The sequence below is a fragment of the Acomys minous genome, assembly GCF_964271855.1.
Source record: "Acomys minous genome assembly, chromosome: 9".
NCBI classification, from domain to species: Eukaryota; Metazoa; Chordata; class Mammalia; order Rodentia; family Muridae; genus Acomys; species Acomys minous.
The window spans coordinates 6,850,209-6,865,229 of record NC_140490.1 but is presented as its reverse complement, the minus strand read 5'-3'; the positions used below and the strand labels follow the sequence as shown (position 1 = coordinate 6,865,229).

The 15,021-nt window shown below is 43.1% G+C and overlaps 1 protein-coding gene across 15 annotated transcripts in view; it reads right to left on the bottom strand.

Annotated features, from left to right (window-relative positions):
- The window catches only part of USP54 (ubiquitin specific peptidase 54), an 84,465-nt gene that overhangs the window by 61,699 nt on the left and 7,745 nt on the right, over positions 1-15,021 (bottom strand). The window contains exon 2 of one of the 15 annotated variants that reach the window (XM_084794925.1): positions 1,289-1,377. The exons of 12 other annotated variants lie outside the window; for them this stretch is intronic. The gene's annotated coding sequence lies outside the window, so the exon portion shown is untranslated. Of the gene's footprint in view, positions 1-1,288; positions 1,378-3,430; positions 3,658-14,063; positions 14,166-15,021 lie in introns of those variants that run through there. 2 more of the 15 variants (XM_084794924.1, XM_084794926.1) reach the window with 2 other exon arrangements.

Genomic DNA, 15,021 nt, shown 5'->3' with positions numbered 1-15,021 from the left:
TACAAGCAGAGCCCTTAATACAAAATTAATTAATTAAATAATTAATTAATTAAAATAAAGTATAAATACTGAATCCCAGCACTCAGGAGGCATCTCTGTGAGTTCAAGGCCAGCCTGGTCTACAAAGAGAGTCCAGGACAGCCAAGGCTACGCAGAGAGACCCTGTCTCATAGAAAGAAAAAAATTACAGTTACTGGGGGTATGGGGTGGGTTTACAGCTCAGTAGGTAAAAGCATTTGCTATGCAAACTTGAGGATCTGAGTTTGAAGCCCCACTGTCTACATAAAAAGCCAGGCATGCCCTCACATGTGTGAGATCCCAGCATGGAGCACTGGAGACAGGCAGAGCCCAGGAACTCAGGGCCAGCTAAGGAGCTAGTCCACCCAAAACCAGCAAGCAGTGAATTAAAGTTCAAGGTCAACCTCAGCTACATAGCAAGTCCAAGCTCAGTCTGGATTATGTGAGATCTCCTTATCCCCACCCGGAAAAAAAATGTACAAAACATTTAAGAGTTCCACAAATAACATCTATGATTATATCTTATATACACACACCTATAAGAAAAAAATTTTTAAAAACAAGAAAAAGAAAAAATTCCATGAAAGCTGAGCATGGTGGCACATGCCTATAATTTCAGCACTTATATAAGATATAGAGGTCAGGTGTGTGGCACACGCCTTTAATCCCAGCACTTGGGAGGCAGAGGCAGGTGGATCTCTGTGAGTTTGAGGCCAGCCTGGTCTACAAAGTGAGTCCAGAACAGTCAAGGCTTTACAGAGAAACCCTGTCTCAAAAAACCAAAAGAAAGGAGAAAAAAATAGAGAGAGAGAGAGAGAGAGAGAGCGAAGCAGGAGGATCACTGCAAATTCAAGGCTAGCCTAGTCTACCACAGCAAGTTCCAATCCAGACAGGGCCGTACAACAAGATCCTGTCTCATAAACCAAAAGAAAAAAATTTAAATTATTCTGCAGACATGCCCAGCATTTTGCAAAGTAAGAACTGTATTCTTCCCACACCGACCCTCCCAGGCCTAATATCAGCATTCACTCCAAGGCAGCAACTCATTCAAGAGGCACTAAGGATGGTCATTTAGGTTACATCATTTTCTTGGGGCCAACTGGAAAGGAGAAGGAGTTCAGTGGGAGTGGGAAGGGGTCAAGAAAGAGTAGGGCAGGGTAAATATGATCGAAATACATTATACATGTGTATCAAAGTATCGTAATGAAACTCGTCATATGTGATTACTATACATCAACAAAAAATGTTTCCCAGGACTGATAGTACACACCTTTATTCCAACACTCAAGAGGCAAATGCAGGTGATCTCTGAGAGTTTGAGGCCAGCTTAGTCTGGAACAAGTTCCAGAACAGCCAGAGCTATAAAACAGAGAGGCTTTTTTTAAAAAAATAAAATAAAATAAAATAAATGTATTTTTAATTACTTCCTACAAACCGTATTTTTAAAATACAGGCAACAAAGAGGACTTCTCTCTCCCCCTCAGGAACTTCATCAGTTATTAGATTAATAACTTAATCAGTTACTAGAGCTTTATTAGAATATAATTAGACAGATGCTTAATACTTACTAAAGAAATGTAAATGAGACCAGATGTGGTGGCACACACCTTTAATCACAGTGAGTTCTCTGTGAGTTCAAGGCTAGCCTGCTCTTTCAAGGCTAGCCTGGTCTACAAAGTGAGTCCAGGAGAGCCAGGACTGTTACAAGAGAAACCTGTCTCAAAAACAAACAAACAAACAAAAAAGCCAGGTGGTGGTCGTAGACACCTTTAATCCCAGCACTTGGGAGGCAGAGGCAGGCAGATCACTGTGAGTTCGAGGCCAGCCTGGTCTACAAAGCAAGTCTAGGACAGCCAAGGCTACACAGAGAGACCCTGTCTCAGGAAAAAAAAAAAAGAAGAAGAAGAAGAGTTGCTGAGGTGGGTGATTGGTGGTACACTTTTAACCCCAACACACACTCTGGAGGCAGAGGTTAGCAGATATGAGTTCAGGCCAACCTGGTCTATGTAGTGAGTTCCAGGACAGCCAGGGCTACACAGAGAAACCCTGTCTTGTGGGAAGGGCCAGGAGGATTAATGAAAACAAAGTCTTATAAAACAAACTGGCATTTTTTCATGTTAGAGCTAACTCAGTGACAGATATGACCTATAAGCTCTTTAGCTCTTCCCTGAGTATCCAGCCTAAATCACACCACACCTAAATTTCATCTTATGTTTCCAAAGTCTATGGAGGAAAGATACCCTGGCCAGTGGGACACACAATGTTCTTTCCTAACTACACTGCCAACAGTAGTAAACTAATAACAGGTTGAAAGAAGAGAGATTCAGAGCAATTTATTTGGCCCCTGAGAAACAAACAGTAAAAATGAGTTCCCCAAATTTACCCTATATAGCCCTCTGGTTAAATCACTAAGGAATGCTTTTATAATTTAGATACTTGATTACAACTATGAGTTATTTTACAATCATTATAAACATATCAGTACCCGGGTTATTTTATACAATAATAAAAATATAATGACACTATCAACAAGAGGAAAATAGGAGAGGAAGCCAATGACAGCACCAGCCTCACTCATTGTTGTGAGACACTGGTACAGAACGGTACAAGCAATTCCAGTGTGAGAAAGCAAGCATGTGACTGGAAAGAAGGTGACAGAGGATACCAAAGCATCAGAAAGAAAACAAAACAAACTCTCTTCAGTGTTAGCAGTAAAAAATAGGAAGTACTGAAATCTATCCTAAAAGTCTTTCAAATTCTCCAATGCCACTGAACTCTAGCTTTTGAGCCAGTTCAATTTTTTTTGTTGTTTTGTTTTGCTTTGTTTTGTTTTTCGAGACGGGGTCTCTCTGTGTAGCCTTAGCTGTCCTGGACGAACTCTGTAGTCCAGGTTGGCCTCGAACTCAGTGCTCCGTGCTACCACGCCCGGCTAAGTCAGTTCAAACTGTAACTCTACCACTTACCAAGGAGTGGGAGCAGCCTTCAGTGCTACCTCTTTCAGCTGTGAAATTATAATAATGGGAGCTACTACTTAAGGCCACATTACTGGACACATAGCATGTTCTCTTTTTTGGTTTTTGAGACAGGGTTTCTCTGTGTAGCCTTGGCTGTCCTGGACTCACTTTGTAGACCAGGCTGGCCTAGAACTCAGTGATCCACCTGTGAGTTATATTCAAATATAAGTTCAAATATACAAACACACACATACACACACGTTAGAGGAATAGAAAAGAAAATTTCCAAAATTTAAAAGACAGAAAAGAGACAACATAAAAAAGTCTCCTGAAAATTGAGTTCAAATCTCAGTTTCATAGTAAACTGTTACTGTGGGGTGAAGAAAAAAAAAATCACAAATACTACCTAGTCCTTGTACCCTCCCTCTACACCGTCTTTACACAACTACAATGCTTACCAGACAGGCCATTCGAACTCAGCGAAAAACTTCAAGCAGTCGCAAAGGCATCTGTGGGGCAAGTGATTCAGGAAGGGAACACAAGCAAGGGTACAGGGGGAGGAGACAAGTGCAACTAGCAACAATGGGAAACTGTTCATCAAAACTACAAAGGCACAGGACAGGATGTCAGGGATAAAACACATTCTTTGCTAACTACCAGGAACTGAGCACTGACAATCCATTATGAAGCTAAGTGGTACAACACGAACCAACAGTCTCTGGACCTTGACTGGAGGCTTAGAACACTATATAAGGCTGCTTCCCGCAAAGGCACTCCTGACGGCCAGGTCATCAAACAGTAAGGTCTGCAGGGTGTCCGCTGCTTCCAAGGGTCCTTTGTTCTCCCCCCCAACCCCAGACAGGGTTCCTCTGTGTAGCCTTGGCTGTCCTGGACTCGATTTGTAGACCAGGCTGGCCTCGAACTCACAGCGATCCACCTGCCTCTGCCTCCCAAGTGCAGTGGGATTAAGGCGTGCGCCACCACACCAGGCTTCCAAAAGAGCCCATCCTGGGATCAATCCTCAAAAGAAAACACTAAGAATTCGAAAGGGCGCCAACTCTACAGGGCATTTCCACCATCACAGCAGGCCTGGCCTGGTGGATTTACGAACTGCCTAGTGGGTTTAGTTTTTTTTTTTTTCTTACAACTTTTCTTTAGTCTTTGTTTCTGATGTTAATAAAGCCAATCTATTCTGCTTGGCTCACATAAACACTCTATTTTATACACTAAAGCAGTACGCTAGAGGATCACTGAAACAATGCTGTCTGAGCCAATTCAAACTCCCAAGGTTACCTGCACTTAAGCCATTTTAATGGGCAAAAGTCTAAAATATTAAACAGGCTGTGCTATTAATTAGGAAAGTCTGTGAATAGAAATTATGTAAACTAAGCTACTGGGGTTGTCAGTCAATTTAAAACAACACTAGAATCAGCTGGGCGGTGTGGCACACGCTTTAGTCCCAGCACTAGGGAGGCAGAGGCAGGCGGAGCACTGTGAGTTCGAGGCCAGCCTGGTCTACAAAGTGAGTGCAGGACAGCCAAGGCTACACAGAGTGACCCTGTCTCAAACAAAACAAAACAAACACACACAAGACTAGAATCTAAAGGTTCTTCCAACCCGAAGATGACAAGATCTCCACACCTCTTCAGGGAATGGCAGTTGTCACCCCCAGCCCCACCCCCACGCCCACCCCATCACACAGAACCCATAGGATCAGTCCAGCGGAACCTGCATTTGCAGGCAGGGCACCAAGGCCCAAGGGGCATCCCACACGCTTCTAGGTAGTACTCTGCTTATAAAACAGCTTTATTGAAATGAGTTGTTTTATAAGCATACTGATGAAAAAACTCATCAGCAGAATTCTTGCCAAACATGAAAGTTGGCTGTATTTCCACACCTTGAGAGAAAATACATGAGTTCACTGAAACAAGATTTAATTAAAGTTTATTGGTAAAATTAAACAACCATGGACACTGCCCAAAACTAATTAAGCTCTTACATTTTAACAATATGCTTAAGCTAAAGTAGTCTTTTGGCAGCAAAGCAAGTAGCAAGTCTAAAAGAAAAAAGATGCAGCTTCTCTTGCTCACCATTAGCATTCTAACCAGGTCTTTCAATACCTAGTGCCAAGGCACAGAAGTGCCACATCAAGGCAAAGCAGAGACTTGCACTGACCAGTGCTAAATGCAAAGAAAGATATACAGTACACTTGTTCTTTTCTCTGTGACAAATATCTAAGAAAGCAACTTGAGAAAAAATTATTTTGGCTCACAGCCGGAAAGGCTTAGCTGAAGGAACATGAACAGTTGGCTACACTGACAGGAAGCAAACAAAGGCATCCTGGAACTCCGCCCACTTTTTCATCTCAATCCAGGCCCCCACGCCATGGTGCTACCCACATTCAGAGTGGTACTGACTTTTAAACTTTTCTGAAAACACTTTCATAGGCACACCTTTTTTTTTTTTTTTTGGTTGGTTGGCTTTGGTTTTTTAAGACAGGATTTCTCTGTGTAGCCGTGGCTGTCCTGGACTACTTTGTAGAATCTGCTAGCCTCTGCCTCCAGAATGCTGGGATTAAAGGTGTGTGCCACCACTACCTGGCCTAGACACACCTTTGAATGTGTAATTCCATGGTAATTCTAAATCTAGACAAATTGACAATGAAGATTAAATATTACAGGTTGGAGAGATGACTCAGAGGTTAAGGACACTGGCTGCTCTTCCAGAAGCCCTGGGTTCACTTCCCAGCACCTACACGGCAGCTCACAACCATCTGTTATTCCACTGTCAGGGGACCTGACAGCCTCTGCTGATAGTGCAGCACTGCATTCACACGGCACATATGCATACACGCAAGCTAAATACCCATGCAGCTGAAAGTGGACCGGGCGTGGTGGCACCCACCTTTAATCCCAGCACTTGGGAGGCAGAGGCAGGTGGGTCGCTGTGAGTTCGAGGCCAGCCTGGTCTACAAAGTGAGTCCAGGACAGACAGGGCTCTTACACAGAGAAATCCTGTGTCAGAAAAAAAAAAAAAAAAGATACTACACAAGTGACAAAAAGCAATACAATTAAATTAACTGGATTTTATCAAAATTAAAACTTAGGTCTGAAGAGATAGCTCCACAGTTAAAATAGTACACTGTCCTTGCAGAGCACCACGTGTACTCTCAGCACCCTTGCTTGGTACTTGCAACCACCAGTGACTCTAGCTCTAAAGCAGCAGTTCTCAACCTGTGGGCTGTGTGTCAGATATATATGTTACAGTTCACAACAGTAGCAAAATTACAGTTATGAAGTAGGAAAAAAACAACTTTATGGTTGGGGGTCACCACAGCATGAGGAACTGGATTAAAAGGCCACAGCATTAGGAAGGTGGCGAAGCGCTGCTCTAGAAGATCCAGCGCCCTCTTCTGGCTTCCAAGGGCACCTGCACTAGCACAGACACGTATCATCTTGTGTCCGTATGGAAACGTCACCTGTCAATTGGAAATAGGAAGTGTGACATCCAGCTGGCAGAAAGGATTCTGGGATAGAGCCAGGCACTGGAGGGTCACCTGGGAAGACATGAAAGAGGACAGACACATGGTACCTGAGCAGAGGTAACCAGCCATGTGGCAGAATGTAGACTAGTGTAAATAAATTATATTTTTTAAAGATTTATTTATTATTTATATGGTATTTTGCCTGCACGTATGCCAGGCCAGAAGAGTGCACCAAATCTCATTATAGATGGCTATGAGCCACCTTTTGGTTGTTAGATTGAACTCAGGACCTTTGGAAGAACAATCAAGTGCTCTTAATCTCTGAGCCATCTCTCCAGCCCAGTAAGTGTTGTTTTGGTTTTGGTTTTTCGAGACAGGGTTTCTCTATGTAGCTTTGGCTGTCCTGGACTCACTTTGGAGACGAGGCTAACCTCAAAATCACAATGATCCACCTGCTTCTGCCTCCCTGGGTACTGGGATTAAAAGTGTGTGCCACCATACCTGGCCCAATAAGTTATTTTAAATTATGAGCTAGTCAGAGAAGAGCCTAGCTATATGGTCTAAGTACCTGTAATATATTTTGAGCTTCATAAGTCACTTTTCTGAGAGCATAAGGCCAGGAAGAAAAACCACAACAATATCCCATACAGACACATATACATAGTGAAAAATAAGTAAGTCTTTAAAACTATTAAAATGGTCATAGTGGCATGCACCTTTACTTCCAGCATTCTGGAGAGAGAGGCAAGATGGTCTTTTTGAGTTTAAGACCAGCCAGTCTACATAGAAAGTACCGGGACAGCCACAGCTACATCAACAGACCTTGTCTCAAAATAAATAAAATTATCAAACAAAAAAATGGCGTGGTGGTGCACACCTTTAATCCCAGCACTCAGGAGACAGAGGCAGGTGGATCTCTGTAAGTTCAAGGCCAGCCTAGTCTACAAAGCCAGTCCAGGACAGCCAGGGCTAACACTGAGAGGCCCTGTCTCAAGAAACAAAACAAAACAAAAAAAAAAAACCAAACAAACAAAAAACAAAAAATAGTGTATTTGTAAAATACATATTTTCAGCCACTATAGAAATGCTGTAAGAATAAACCATAGAAACACTACTATACTATTGTGACTCCAGTCTACATACTGTGTGGTTCAAACTATACGACATGTCCAGGACAGACAAACTATACGGCATGTCCAGGATAGACAAACTATACGGCATGACCAGGATAGACAAACTATACGGCATGTCCAGGACAGACAAACTATACGGCATGCCCAGGACAGACAAACTATACGGCATGCCCAGGACAGACAAACTATACGGCATGCCCAGGACAGACAAACATGTACAGACAGAAAACCTACTGGTTGGCTGCAGCAGTGAGAGAATGTGAAGGAAACAATATGACTAGTAATAATATGTACAGCACTTCATGTATAGTGATGAAAATATTCTAAAAGTAATTGTGGTAGTAGCCATTCTGAATATATTAAAACCACTTAATTGTATACTTTAAATGCCTGAATTATATAGCATGTGAATTATATCTCAATAAAGCTGCTATTTTTTTTAAGTTTTCCTTCTTGCAAAACAAGATACTCTTTGTTTCATGTCTGTGGATTAAATTAGGTGTCCATAAACAACAGCAGCTGCCACCTGGTAAAACTGGATGGCTTCAAATACTTGGCAAACAACTGTGTATGGCAAACAAGTTCTGTTTGTGTGTGTGCCAATTTTGAATAATTGTTTTTAAAGAATCTGTAGGAAAATGAGACTGTGCATTCTTATTCTTTTGCTATTGTCATTTAAATCAGAAGAGAATACAATCACAATCTCCCTAGCCAAGAAGTCAGGATCAGTACTATTTACTACACATAGTCCATGGTGGCTAAAGGAAAATAATCCACTATGATTTTTAAGAAGAAAACAGCTGACCACATACAGAGATGGTACGGCAGCAAATGTCAGACTAGTCTTGGGCTGAGGTAAAACAGATGAACCAGGCAGGTTGAGTGATGCTTGCTAGACACACCCTGCTCAATAATCACAAACATTCTATTTCATGTTTGTAAAATTTCCCTCTCTAATTTATTGGGCATATTTCCCTAGAGTACTCACTTAGAAATCAAATGAAAACATCCCATAAACAATCTGGCCCGGAGTGGTGGAACACACCTTTATTCCCAGCACTTGGGAGGCAGAGGCAAGAGGATCGCTGTTGAGTTCAAGGCGAGCCTGGTCTACAAAGCCAGTCCAGGAAGGCCAAGGCCACACAGAGAAACCCTATTTCGAAAAAACAAACAAAAGAACCAATCTGACCATATGCAGGCTGGAAGAAAATAGGGAACCAAAGAGCCTTAGAGCAAAAATCTTTTTCATTTATTTTATAAATATAATACCCCCTTCCCCCCCCCTTTTTTTTTTGTTGTTGTTGTTGTTTTTGGTTTTTCAAGACAGCCCTGGCTGTCCTGAACTCTCTTCGTAGAACAGGCTGGCCTTGAACTCACAGTGATCCACCTGCAGCCAGGAGTACAAACTTGCAAAGGCACTTTGGAAACCAACATAGCTGATACCAACATTTTTGTTGTTTTTGTTTTTTGAGACAGGGTTTCTCTGTGTAGCCTTGGCTGTCCTAGACTCGCTTTGTAGACCGGGTTGGCCTTGAACACACAGAGATCCACCTGCCTCTGCCTCCCGAGTGCTGGGATTAAAGGCGTGCGCCACCACTGCCCGGCTCAACATATTTTTTTTAAAGTATAATCCCAGCCACTGGGAGATGGAAATAGGAAAATAAGGAGTTAAAGTCATCCTCAGCTAGTACCAAGTGCATGACCAGCCTGGGATATATGAAACATTGTCTAAAAAAAAGAAAGGAAGCCGGTGTGGTGGCGCACACCTGTAATCCCAGCACTAGGGAGGCAGAGGCAGATGGATCACTGTGAGTTCCAGCACAGCCTGGTTTACAAAGCCAGTCCAGAACAGCCAAGGCTACACAGAGTGACCCTGTCTGGGGGGTGGGGAGGAAAGGAAAGGAAAGGAGAAAGAGTGAAAGAGAGATAGCTCAGTGGGTAAAGGCACCTGCCACCAGGCCTGGTGACCTAAATTCAATACTTGGAGCCCACATGTTGGAAACCTGGAATCAATGCCTGCAAGCTGTTCACTAACCTCCACACAGGTTCCATGGCATGTGTGCCCATGTGCACACAGACACAAAATTAATTAATTAAAACAATAAAGATACTGTTTGCTGCTGTTGGACCCATATAATAGCCTGTCACATTTCTTTTCTATAATCAACTCTCCTTTTCTTTAATTTCAGAACTAGTTTATGTCTGATATCTCTATACTAAGACCCAACTAGAGACAAGATCAAACTACTGATTCTGTATAACTTTAAAACAACTCTAAAGCTAGGCACAGTGGCACAAGCTTTTAATCCTAGCACTTGGGAAACAAAGGCAGGCAGATCTGAGTTTGAGGGCAACCTAGTCTACAAAGTCCAGGACAGCCAAGATTACACAAAGAGACCCTATCATGAAAAACAAAACAAACAAAAAAACTCAAAGACAATTCTATGCTGAGCTTTCCACCTATCCATTAAATATCTTAAAGGTTTTATTTATTTATCATATGTGTATGTGTGTACACATGCAAATGGCATGGTGCACATGAGGAGGTCAGAGGACTTCTTCTTTCCACTACATGGGTTCTGGGAATCAACTCAGGTCATCAGGTTGATTCAAGCTCTTTTACCCACACAGCCATCTTGCCAGCCCTATTGTATATATTTTAATTCATTAAATATTCAATGAACAGCTACTAAGCCAAACACAGTGTTAATATCTAAGAAACAAAGACTTTCAAGATTCACTAATGAAAAATTAAACTAGAGCTGAGCAGTGGTGGCTCACGCCTTTAATCCCAGCACTCAGGAGGCAGAGGCAGGCGGATCTCTGTGAGTTCAAGGCCAGCCTGGTCTACAAAGAGAGTCCAGGACAGCCAAGGCTACACAGAGAGACCCTGTCACATCTGTCTTTATCCCTTACTCCTGGAAGAAAACTCCAACATTTTTGGAATTTTCCCAAAGGTTAGCGTTTCTGGGGGTTTGTTTTGTTTTGTGGAACCTGCTGAGTTTATGCTGACCAACTGGCTCATATGTGCACTTCACCCATTTTAAGACTAAGGTTGGGGATACTGGAAAGACCAATCGCTTGGCTTTGATCCACATATCAATGGGATTTCTTGGGGCTAGAGAAGTCTAACGACTTCGTATAATCTCCATATGGTCAACAAACCAACGTAATCCTGCCTCCAAAAAGAAGCTCAGATAAAAGCTGTACACTGAGCCAGTAACCTTCCCAGGCTGGTAGTGTCCACCCATGTGACAGGAAGACAGCACATTCTAAGGACAAAGCAAATGAATGGACAATTCTCACCCAGCATTATCAAGTCTATTTCTGTCTTGCCTCACTCTCTAACTAATAAGCCAATGTTGGGTTGTTTTTTTTGGGGGGGTGTGGCAGGGAGGGGGAGGGTGGTGGTGGTTTCCAGACAGGGTTTCTCTGTGTAGCCTTGGTTGTCCTGAACTCACTGTGTAGACCAGGCTGGCCTGGAACTCACATTCATCCGCCTGCCTCTGCCTGGGGTTAAAGTTGTATGCCATCATATCCAGCTATATTTCTTTCTTAATCCCTTCAAATTATTTTTCTGCAATCTGGGATCTGCCCTTTCTTTGGTCTCTGCAAGAGTGAGGGCCTAGGATTTCTGTCAGAAAATAGCCATCTAGTATTCAAAAGGTTTAAGGGGCGGGGACTTTAATCCTGGCACTCCAAGGCAGAGGCAGGCGGATCAATGTGAGTTCCAGGCCAGCCTCGTCTACAAAGTGAGTCCAGGACAGCCAAGGCTACACAGAGAAACTTTGTGTGTGGGGGGGGGAGATTTAAGTTCCATATTACTTTGTGGTATTGTTACCATGTCATTTTACAGAGATAATTCTCTATTTTTAAATCCCATCCTCACACTGCTTCCTATTTTAAAGTTAGAGGGATGTTGGTGCTGTTAATAAGAACTCATTTTTTTCTGGCTATTAATAACATGTTAGTATTCTTTACTGTTTTTCATATTAAGTGTAGTATATAAAACTCTTATCTCATAAAATCTTTTCTCAAACCAGGAAAGTTCCTTCTGAAGTACACTATAATACCCTACACATACACACACACACACACACACACACACACACACACACACACACACCCTCCCTAACATGTTCCTAGATGAATCAGAGGCCAGTCAACTCCACATCCCATGTTCAGATGAAGGAATTTGCCTGCTAAGTATTTCTGGCATGTGTACCCCATTCTCCCTCTGAGTAGAGAATTTTGCCTTCCACCTCCTCAGGTGCCCTTTCCGTGGTCTTACGTGGAATGCTTTGGTTGATGTTCTTATCACTTTTGTAATTCTGCAAATCACTATGAGTTCGAGGTCAGCCTGGTCTACAAAGTGAGTCCAGGACAGCCAAGGCGACACACAGTGAAACCGTCGTGAAAAAAAAAAGTTCATTGTGTGTGTAGGGATTTAGATGTTGCACTCTTTTTGTAATTTCACCTCTATCACAAATCCCAAGTTTCCTATCCAAATGGCTTTCATTTGGATATCTGTGACTCTGTCCCTGCCTTGGAATGCTCTTAACATCGTCAGTGTTCTTTTATGCCAGCACTCAGATGTGTTTCTAACCTAGGACAAAAAATGCACAGGGACTAACTCTGTGTCACCCAAATAAATTCCTGCAAATACAACTGAGGGTGTTTTCAGCAGCCACCGTGCATGAGCAGCCTCTGACTAACCATGGCTAGGTCAGTGCACTCATGACTCACCAAGCTTACAACTGCCCAGACACTCTCCACATGAACGCCTGCCCAGTCAGCTTTCTGTCATCCTGTTCTTGTGTATTTGAGATCTTGATTTTTTGGGAGGGGAACAGTTCTAGAGCTTCACACACACAGTTAAGGCCTCACACATGCTAAACAAGCACTGAGATTACATCCCCAGTTTTGTTTTGTTTTTAGACAGGGTTTCTCTGTGTAGCCTTGGCTGTCCTAGACTCACTTTGTAGACTACACTGGCCTTGAACTCACAAAGGTCCACCTGCCTGTGCCTCCCAGTGCTGGCATTAAAGGTGTGCGCCACCACGCCCAGCTGTTATTTTCATTACTTTAAATTCTGTATATGTGTGTGCGCACGTAGGAATGTGCTCATAAATGCTGGTGCCCTCAGAGGCTAAGAGTCAGATCCCCTGGAACTGGAGTTAAAGGTGGTTATGAGTGGCCCAACAGCAACGCTGGCAACAAAACTTGAGTCTTTTGCAAGAGCAGATAAGCGCTCTCTGCCTTTGACTCTTTTTTTCTCTCTCTCTCTTTCAAGACAGGGTTTCCTTGTGTAGCTTTACCTGTCCTGAACTCACTGGCCTCCAATTCACGAGATCCACCTGCCTCTGCCTGAGTGCTAGGATTAAAGGCTTTTTTGGATAAGTTATCTTCTTAAGCAGTGATCCAATTTCCCAGGCCCTGACTTTTATTTAGAGACAGATGTTACTACACTGCCCAGGCCAGGCTTGAAGCTAGCTACGTAGGCCAGTCAGGTCCTGAACTTTTAGTCCTCCTGCCTCAGCCTCCAGCGCAGCTAGGATTACAAATTTGTACTATGAAGCCTACTTGAGATTCTGAACATTAGAGCTGGGATAGTGAGATGGCTCTACTGGTAAAAATACTTGCTACACAAGCCTGATGGCCTAATTCAATCCCTAGAGCCCACATAAAGATGAAAAACATCAACTCCACAGATTGCCTTCTAATCTAAGTGTGCACTACATGGCACATACCACACACATACGCACACACACACAGAGTAAAGATAGCATATACACAATAATAATTAATTTAAAAAATAAACTACTCCCTGTAATTTAAAATTTTTATTCTATATAACAACTTCTCTGCAGTTTTACAATACTTACACACTTCACTAATTTTTTTGAACTTTTAAATTTTGTGTGAGGTGTGTGTGTGTGTGTGTGTGTGAGTCCTAACACTGAGCCAGTGGGATGGCTCAGCATCAGGTAAAGTACTTGCAACACAAGCCTGATGGCCTGAGCTGGATTCCCAGAAGCTGTATAAAATAAGGGGAGAAGTGACTCTACAAAGCTGTGCTTTGACTTCCACATGCAAACAATGGCATGAGCTACTGCGCACGCACACACACACACACACACACACACTAATATATTTCTAAAGTTGGGCATGGTGGCGTACAGTTTTAATCCAAGCACAGAAGAAGGTAGATCTCTATAAGCTTGAGAACAGCCTGGTCTACACAGTGAGTTCCAGGCTAGCCAAGGCTACACAGTGAGACCCTGTCTCAAAAGAAAATAAAATAGAGGCCACTATTAAAAAAAAAAGTGAGCCACCAAAGCTTTTCTCAATCTCTCATGCCCTTTTCTGCAGTCCTCAACTTAGAGAAAGCCTACACGTCTGTCACTCTCAGCCTGACACTCACACCCACACATTTCACAGATTCCCCCAGTGGTTTTTTTGACCCCTACTCACAAGTGCTTCAAGTTTCAGTCACATCCTGTTGCTCCCAGGTGTAGGCCATGTAATAAGAAAAGCATCCACTCAGCGTCTAGGGCAGGTCTGGGTAGAAGGATGAGGTCATCCCTTCAGATTCATACCTGATCCTTAAGAAGCAGCTCCTCCCCCAGTAAGCAAGTCTCCGTATGTTTAAAGTGACATCCACAGCCTGAGCAGCCACGTGGCTACAGCTCCCAGTCCTTCCTTACACTGCCTAGTGCCATGGGTCATTTCCTGCTCCGGCCACTCCACACAGTACTGAACTCAGGGGCCAATGGTGGCGGCGATGGCTTCTGCTACAGCTAGCATTAGCACACAAGAGAGCATCACGTTCAGCTACAGTGGAAGTCAGATCTATCACCACTATCCTGGAAACACTACTATCTGTTTCAACAGCTTTACCCATAATCAGACTTCACCAAAATCACTACTTACAGATTTTTTTTAAGTCCTCAAGAAGACATTCTCTATTTTCTTTCCTTTTTCCTCTCACAAGGGAGAGTCTCCTGTATCCAAGCAACCTTGAACTCACGAAGCACAAGAGAATGACTTTAGCTTCTGATCTTCCTGCTTCCACCTCCCAAGTACTAGGGGTAGAGGTAGTGCTGGGTATCAAACTCTGGAACCCATGGATGCTGGGCAAGCATTCTAGAACGCGGACCGCATTCCTAGCACCGCTACCTATTCTTCCATTTGCTCTGTCCACAAATCTAAAGCAGCCAAGGCAGCTAACTGTGCTGTTAGGCAATGAAAACTAAATACTTGCATTCCAAGCTGTCTCTCAGTTTCGCCATCTTTAAGAAAATATTTACACCGGGCATGCTGGGGCACACAATTAATCCCAGAACTGGGAGGCAGAGGCAGGCGGATCTCCGTGAGTTAGAGGCCAGCCCCGCCTACTAGGCAAATCCAGGGCAGCCAAGACTGGACAGAT